At 42.6% G+C, this 8,743-nt stretch overlaps 1 protein-coding gene across 5 annotated transcripts in view; it reads left to right on the top strand.

Moving 5' to 3' along the window:
• The first annotated feature begins 892 nt into the window (after positions 1–892).
• Positions 893–8,743, top strand: part of Gucy1a1 (guanylate cyclase 1 soluble subunit alpha 1) — a 63,677-nt gene continuing 55,826 nt past the window's right edge. For 2 of the 5 annotated variants that reach the window (XM_008761107.4, XM_006232518.5), the window contains exon 1: positions 893–1,662. The gene's annotated coding sequence lies outside the window, so the exon portion shown is untranslated. Of the gene's footprint in view, positions 1,715–1,955; positions 2,092–8,743 lie in introns of those variants that run through there. The other 3 variants (XM_063282313.1, NM_017090.2, XM_017591011.3) reach the window with 3 other exon arrangements.

Here is an 8,743-nt window from a genome sequence, read left to right as displayed (position 1 = left end):
CCTCCAAAGAGAAAAAGTTGACAGAAAATCCTAGTCCTGCACCATGGGAAACAGGAACACCAGTGTAGAAGGGTAGCACAGGTGTCTCTATAGGAACCCACAGCACAGCAGAGACAATACCTGGTGCCTTCTGCATCCTCCTGCACTTTACTCACCTTGAACCCCATCTTATCTCCTGGCCACCACACTGCCACCCTGCTACCTGCCTGTGGACCTTTATTCAGTTTCCTCTGCTGGCAATAAGCAGTTCCTTCCACATTCCCCTCTTCTAAAATAAAGGCATCTTCAAGATCCCACACTGACACCACTCTTTCAGAAATATTTTATCTGTCACAGTGATGTCCCTCCTCCTCTGAATATGTTTTTTTACTTTAAAACTGATAGGGCTGGCTCCTTTTCACCATGAGTCCCATTTTTGTTTCCTTCTGGGTCTTATGTTCATGGTCTGAGGATAGATTATTTTTCCCTACTGACCTGAGAGAAGTTCATGAATTGATTTGGGAGTAAGAGAAGTTTATGAATGACAAGAAAATAACAACAAAACCCAAATTATAACCAGCAAAGGAGCTAGGAGGTTTTGTTCGATCTTAAGACCAAAGTTTCCCTGGATCCTGTAGCTGGCTTTCTTGGCATTTCTAACTAATTCTGTTTCTACCTACTTCCATCGGTTCTTTAGGTCGATTCTTTTTTTTTTCTTTTTCTTTTTTTCTTTTCTTCCGGAGCTGAGGACCGAACCCAGAGCCTTGAGCTTGCTAGGCAAGCGCTCTACCACTGAGCTAAATCCCCAACCCCCTTTAGGTCAATTCTTAACGGTTGTTTCCTGTGTCGTAGGCAACATTGGAAGAAACATGTTTTCATATGTGGGGAGCCTCAGTGAGACCAGAGTCGATGATGAGTCAGGAAGTAGACATGTCAAAAGAACTCTGCCTCAGACTTCTTGAACTTGAAGGACTGAAAAGATACCAGGAGTAACTGGAGTGTGTGTGTGTGTGTGTGTGTGTGTGTGTGTGTGTGTGTGTGTGTACATAAATGTGTATGTACATATGTGTGTGTACGGATGACTTGGAAAAAATAAAAGAACAGAGATGCACACACACACGTGTATTAACAGCATATAGGGCTGAGTGTAGTGAACCAAATAGAAGCAAGACCTTACACAAAAGAAATAATATTTCTGTGACCACAAAATTACCTTCGAACAGAGTAGATTAGCCTCAAAGCTAAAAGCCAGGCCACCAAAGCCAAGGGAGGAGAGAAAAACCTCCCCACCACGGTTTGAGTTTCAAATTAAGGAAGCTACAGTTGGTCTGCACCAGCTAGTACGAGAGAAAAGGTTTTTGTTTTTAACGTGCCAACTTTTCCTAGAGTCTCTCCTTTGTTTTCTCTTCCTTGTCCCCTTCCCTGCTGTGTGTGTGTCTGGCTTTGGTGGTTTGGAGGACAGCGATTGGGCGGGGAGCAGGACTCCGTTCTCAGGAGCTGAGCCTGGGAGGAGTGGGAGGGACTCGGAGCAGCGGGGTTCTCACACACAGCCTTCCAGGCGGTCCTTCTCCAGTGCCTGCCAGCTCGACCCCAAGGCGAAGAGCAGCAGTGCTCAGCCCGGGGAGTCCTCGAAGCGAAGACACCTGCGCCCGGATGCCCCTGGCCTCCCGTGACCGCATCATGGTGGGTTTGCTCAGCTGCTTGCTTTTCTACTGTTCGGGGACTGGAGAAGGGGGTAAGGCATGCATGGCACGGAGACGTGGAAAGAGGTCCTGTGTGGTAGAGAAGAGACAGGCAAGAATTCTTTGGGTCATGGCAGGGAAAAACAAAGGCGAGAAGTGGCTGTTTGCAGCATGGTGGGAACCGGCTCTGGGAATGTTCCGTGGGTTCAGCCGCGCCCCTGGCTCTGGTTGACCAGGGTGTGCGCGGCGTGGCCTTGACTGCCCTGGGTGAATCCGCTCCGGACCGACAGGTGCGACTCCAGCGTCACCTCTCGGTCCATGCCAGCGCCGCCGCCCTTCCTCTGTGATCCAGTGGGGTTGTTCTCTGCGGGGTGTTCTTGGCAGCTCCAGGAGGTCGGGAACCGCTGTCCCCAGGTCTGGAAGCCTCTGAGTAAGTGATAGCGGTGCCCTCGCTGGCCCGGGCTGCCGGGGCATGTGGCCCTCTGCCGAGTCTGGGTTAAATCCTTTCCCACACCCTCCCGGGATCTTGTTCATGCTTGGGAAGCAATATCACTTTTCCCACGCTGGAGAGAAGCAAGGAAGGGACTCCCGGGAGGGATCGCGGTTGGCAAGAGCAGCTCTGGCTTGTCACTGTGGGCCCTCAGTGGGGGCATGCAAGGCGTGGGCGACTGTCTCCCACGCTGGGCCTCCAGCCCTGAGCAGCTGGGTTGCCTCCCTCCCTCGCACCAATGCAGGACGCCTAGAGAGTCCAGCTTGTGGCCCCATGTGGGCTTTCCTCTCCCCACCATGGATAAGCCGCTCAAAGCCCCAGAGTATGCAAACTGCAAAGTTCCAGCGGCTGCTGGGACCTCAGCAAAGTGTGACTGCACACCAGGTTGCGTGAGACTGATTGCTCCTTAGCTTCCTTTCTCTTGTAATTAGTATGATGCATTGGAAGGCAGTGACCAGGCTTCACAACTTTGTCCTGGGTCCTCAGTGTTGTCTCTAAGTGACTTTTGTGTGAGAGGCTGCATCAGAGTATGGTCACATGATTCCAGAGCATGGGTTTCCTGCGCCTTTCTTTTGCATTCGGAGATTCACAGTTGTTCCTTCGTTTTGCATTTAATAAGCCCCTTACATCTTCTGAGGTAAATCAAATGGTTATCTAACTCACTCACAGAAGTGATTGCATACATCTTGCTCGGTTTAATGGAAAATAGAATACCTTCATTTAAATTTTCATAATGGTTACTTAGGATCATCGGCCTCAAAATAATTCTTGTCTATGTTCGGACAAGCACCGGGCTTAGTAGAGGCAGCGTCCACCTTTCTGTTGCATGGTCTTGGAGACACTTAACGATAAGCAGTTTTGAGTTTTTGTTTATAACGAAAGAACAATCTGTTGTTTTTAGACTGGAATGTTTTCCCCTTCAGGAAGGATCAGGTCAGGTACTCTATTAAAGCAGGGTGGCAGTAATCAAAGCCGGCAAAGGATGATAATATGAAACTGTCTAGAGTTCCGAAGCGACTCTAGGATTTTGCTTTTGGTCAGTTATTAAATGGCCTGGCCCATGGATTTATTGGAGGAGTCTTGTAGTCTTAGAAACTATTCCCAAATATTTGAGCTGTTGCACTTTCAGGGAGACGGAACAAATTCCGCTGCAGTATCGAGACATTTAGAACCCCGTAGCAAAATAACGACCGAAGTGAAGACCCGTGAGCCGAACATTTTCTGGTCCAAACCTTAGCCTCTGTACACGAAGTGTGTGGACACAGACTAGCAGAAGACTTGAAGAGTAGTGCTACAATAGTTAATTATTTCAAGAGCTGCTGAGGCGGGGGAGGGGGAGGAATCTGTATACACTACCTGGCGAAATGTAAACGTGGGAAGCTACTGTGGAAGTCAGGACGGCGGTTCCTCACAATATCTACAAAAAGAACTACCACATGATGGAGCTGAACTCCGTCAGGTATTTACAGGAAAGAGTTTGTGTCAGCCCACTGCAGGGATAAGTACTAGACCCAGAAGCCAAGATATGGAGCCAGTCTAGTGCCTAGCAACAAGTGAGTGGATAAAGACCATGAGGGGGGTGTGCATGATGGATAGTTACACATTTGTTCCTCTGGAGAGTGGAGTAGAATTCCGACATCTTCATTGAAATGAATGGAAGTGTACATCCATAAGGCAGACAACAGACATTCTCATATGTGGTCTAGACTTGGAAATGCATATGTGTGAAAGGATTGTGAGAAGGGAGGGAAGGAGCCAGAGAGAGGAGGGGTGGAGACAAAGAAGGACAACTGGATCTTTAAGATGGGCAAACACACGGAGAAACTACAAACCTCCTCTTGTGGGGAAAGAGGAGACCCACAAGATGGGGAGGGCAGGGGGCAACTCAGAACAATATATGGTATACAAGTACACATACATGAAAAGTCACAATGAGATCTCCTGCTTTGTAGACTAAATACTAATAAAAATTATAGGAAATGGGTTCATAAGTAAAGTATTAAATGTATCACTTGCAAGTTTAGTTCTGTAGCATTTACTTAATAGCACTGTGGGCTGTGTCCATGGGTACTTTTTTGTTTCTCCTTGCACAGTAAGATCTTCCTAGTTTGTGACAGAAAATAAAAATAAATTTTTCTCACTGAAATGTAAAGCAGTTTTGCTTGCTATGGTGTCACATAATTCATGACACAAAAACAGCCTCATAAAGAACCCATTGTACGCATTCAGGTAAAATACATGATTATCTTCTGCCATTTGAGCATGAGGAAGGAAATATGGAGTTATGATTTATATCCAGCAATGGGAAATAATTCACAGGACTTAGTGCTGGCGTCTCATAACTATGGCTTATTAGGAAATCTTGTTTCAAGACATTCTGAAAAGTTGTTTTAATGTGTAGACTTCACTACAAGCTTAAGTGATGACACTAAATCATACTGTTATGAGTAATGGATCAGTAGAATACTTAGAGGATTAAAATTTCAATAATTTGTCATAGATATTTTCAGACTTAAGAAACCTCTTTTATTGAACAATTGAAACCATGGAACACTGGATTGAGTCAGAAACCATGAAAGAAACATGAATTCTCTTATTTCAATTTGCTGGCACTAGTTAGTGTGTGTCTGGGGTAGGGGTGAATATTGATTTTTGTCTACAAGTTAGTTTAATATGATTAAATTAGCACCCCCCCCCAAGTCTCTAGTGAGTCTTCAAGGAATAAACACCAAATTAGCTTTAAGAATGAGTCTCCTTAAGTGATAGGAAATAGAAATGTAGAGTAATATTTGGAGAAAACTAGCCAAAATCTGTTATTGATGGAGACAGGGGAATTGTGGTAAATGATGTTTTAGAATTACTTTCAGTGTCAGATGCACAGGGAAATTGTTTTCCTTTGCTGTGGGAGGAGGTCCAACTTTTAGGGAACTATTTTTGTGCCACTTGATTAGAGATGTTTGCCCAAGAGACTTTCCTCAGGCATCCTACTTATTATGTTTCTGCACATTTGTAGAAGGTATTGTCTCTTATTGTAGACATCCATTATGACCACGATTGTTCTTCCAGGCTGTCTAGGTCCAGTCTCTGTTGAATATCTGAACAGCAGTTTCATTAGCTGTCATCCTCTTACCATGCCACAAGAGCTTTTAGCCACCCTGAGCTCTTTTGTTGAACCTACAATTTTGAATCATTCAATTTAGTGGAGGCTGGGATGCTTTCTTGTCCATCCTGTATCCTACCTGATTCCTCATTTTCTTTACAATTTCTGTTTTCAACTTATCTATTTTGTGGGTGTGTGCATGTCCATAGGCATGTGAGTGTATGGGTGTGTTCATACCATGACAGGCATGTGGAAGCCAGAGGATAACTTTCAGATACCTGGTTATCTCCTGCTATGTGAGTCCTGGTATCAAACTCACAACGTTGGCTGTTGTTTCAAGAACTTTTACCTACTGAGCCATCTCATGAGCTCTCTTATTCTTTTATTTTTCTTCAGAATATTTTGGATATATATATTCTGTTAGTCTAGGTCAGCAGGCTTGTACTTCCCCTAGCCTGTGCCTGTGGTTACTAAGCTCCCTAGCCAAGCATGCTTTCCATCTAGTATTAATCTTTTGTTAAAATGGACTTTTCTTTCTATAAAATGGAACTTGGCTCTGACCCTCTTACCAACTACACCTACATAGCAAGGATTAGCAAAAAGTCAACAAGAGATGATGGTTGATAAGCAGGGGGGGAAACTCCCACTTTCTCCCTGTGGCCACCTTAGCTTTGTAACCTTTCCATTTCACTCCACAACACTGAAGATGTCTGTTTCAGTATCTGCATCTCTGGGCAATCTCAGCTCTATATCATCGAAGTCACAAAACCTTGCATGGCGCACAGTAGGTGTCTAATGAGCTGCAATTTGCTGGTGCTGAGTTAAGGTACTTTGTGTCTCATGCCTACGGTTGTTTCTCAAGAACATCATGTAGAGCACAGTACTTGTTTTGGGAGCACTTGGGTGGATTGTTCCGAGCATGACCATGCTGGTGCCCTTCTGTGCTTTTATGTAGGTTATTCTGCACGTTCAGAACCCCCTGGTCGATCATTTCTGTCACCAATTGTATCTTTACCCACCATACTTGTTACCCATCTCCCCTGTCAGCATGCACTGACCTTCTGAGCATTTCCTCTTCCTTATAATCCAGGCTAACAGAGGCGTTACGCGCTGCTTTCCAGCCGTCCTCTGTGGTCAGGGCTTCACTCAGTATCTACTAATGTGATTGCTCTATATTTAGCCTTGACCTTAACCTCTTCTACTCTCTTAAAGGACCATCAAGTTCAGTCTCCTGTGGTTCTCATCACTTGAAGCCTCAACTAAAAAAACCTCAAGAGATCCTTAGTCCTTTTTTTTTTTTTGAGCAAATCTGCTTGTCTTCCCAAAAGCTTTCCTAGCTTAAAACCACTTGATGTCTTTCTTTCCCATTCTTCTCCTTTTCTAAATGTTTCCTATTTTTACCGACTCATATTAGATTCTAATTTCAACTTTGCTCAACTCTCAAATCTTTCCCAGAAGACTCAACAGACTGTCAACTTTCTTGAAATCTGTTTGAAAGTCTTGCTTGCCGTGGATGCAGCTAGAGGAGTAACTCTATTGCTTGACCACCAACTGACTTGTTTTCTTTGCCTTTAGATGAATGGATACTTAATGGGTATCACTGTTTTTTTTTTTTTTTTTATTAAATGTTGACAAGGCTGTGAAGTTAGATTTTCTTCTTGATTTACTCTGTACCTATTATCTATACACAGTACATGTTTTAGATTTTTACCAGTTTTCTTAGTCTATTCAGATAACTCTCAGTCTTTCTCAGTGATGATATTTCCTAATTTGTTAGTAAAATTGAGGTGACTTTTGAAAAATTACTGTAAGTCTCCTTTAAGTTGCTCTTCCTTTGGTAGGCCAGTTTTGAACATAAAGACTGTTTTCTTGCATGAAATGACATATTGCACAGCTTTTAGTATTTCTTTACTTTTGCCTTTTGAGTAAAATTCCTTTATGTGTAATAGTGTAATTTCTGAGTTAATATTCAGTGATTTCCATTCATTCATATTGATTGGTGGAGAGGCTCTTCGCTATAGAGAAATTTCTCCCTTGAATGAACTTTTGGCTTTGCAGTAAGTGTAGTTCTCACAGCTGAGCACACACACAAGTGAAGACTGTGGTAATGCTATCAGTGGACTGGTTCATCTCCACAGGATGCTGTATTGTAAGTCCATGTGTCTCTGTCTCCATTTCTCTTTCCTTCCCTTTCCTTTCCTCTTTTCTCTCTTCTTTACTTTGTTCTCTCTCTCATTTTTATTTCACATTCTTACTATACTGCTGATTCTCCCACATCTCTTTTGCATATTCTTTTATAAATACCTTACTTTTCCTCGATTGTATGTCTGACTGCCTGATTTGGACTCCCTATGACCTTGAACTTTCAATGTTCCTCTTCGAAATACCTAGGGCTTGTGTTAGAGGTGGGTTGCTAGTATACCTGGTTTAGTTTAAGAATTAAAACACATACTTAGCTACTTAGCACAAATATATTTAACTTTACTCTTAGTTGGTAAGCATATTTACTAATTAACATTAGAAAGATTGAGGTCACTTTTGTCAAATTATTGTAAGGATCATTTGAATGGGTTTTTCTTTGGTAGGTCAAAAGAAATGTCAGGGTCTCTTTGAATTCCAATTTGATGACATAGATTAAACAGTTCTCTCCATAAAGGCAGTAACAGATTTTGTCAGTATATAGTTTATCCAAGTAACTATAGAATTAAGAGTAGGAAGGACCATTAACATGATCCTTGATCTTTCTTTCTGTTTCAGGGTCATCAGTGAATTGATCCTCTTACAAGAAAGACAGTCTTGCAGTTTACTAAGGCTGCTGCCTTTCTTTTTTTAGAGTATGTATTCTTTGAATGATCCAAAAGTTTACAAGGACAGTCAAACCTGGTCATATTCATGGCTGGAATCTTTTTCCACTTTTGGCAGAGTTGGTAATAACTATCTTTATAAAAAAGCAAAAACAATAACACTGGGTTAAACTATAATGACCTGTAAACAGCATGTCACATTTCACACTTAAATAATATGTTTTCAAGAATCGTTCTGGAATCATGTCTGGTGTTACTGTTGAGCTCTCTGGGTCAGAGTCAGCAACAAACAATTTTGAAAGTCAAGGCACTGGCTGGATTTCTCATTCTCATACAAAGTAGCAACTTTGTATTTGTTTCCTCCCTGTTTTTCTTCTTCCTCCCTTCTCCCGGTTCCTATATGGAGACATGATCTTCTGATATAGTAAGCTGTATCAGAACTAATGACCTAGAACTCATGATGCCCCTGCCTCAGCTTCCAGGGTGTTATGACCACACTTGCCCCACCCAAATGCACCACCATTGTATTTTTTAAAAACACATTAGCAATTTCATTATCAATGTATCAAATAAATGGACAATTTCATTATCTTACCCACAAATCCTGTTAGTACTCTGTAGTGCAATTTTTTCACTCTTCTTTAGACTTAAATTCACTTAGAAGGTTTTATCACATCGTATAACCCAA

The sequence above is a fragment of the Rattus norvegicus genome, chromosome 2, assembly GCF_036323735.1.
Source record: "Rattus norvegicus strain BN/NHsdMcwi chromosome 2, GRCr8, whole genome shotgun sequence".
Classification (NCBI taxonomy): Eukaryota; Metazoa; Chordata; class Mammalia; order Rodentia; family Muridae; genus Rattus; species Rattus norvegicus.
This window is presented reverse-complemented; position numbering and strand designations above follow the sequence as displayed.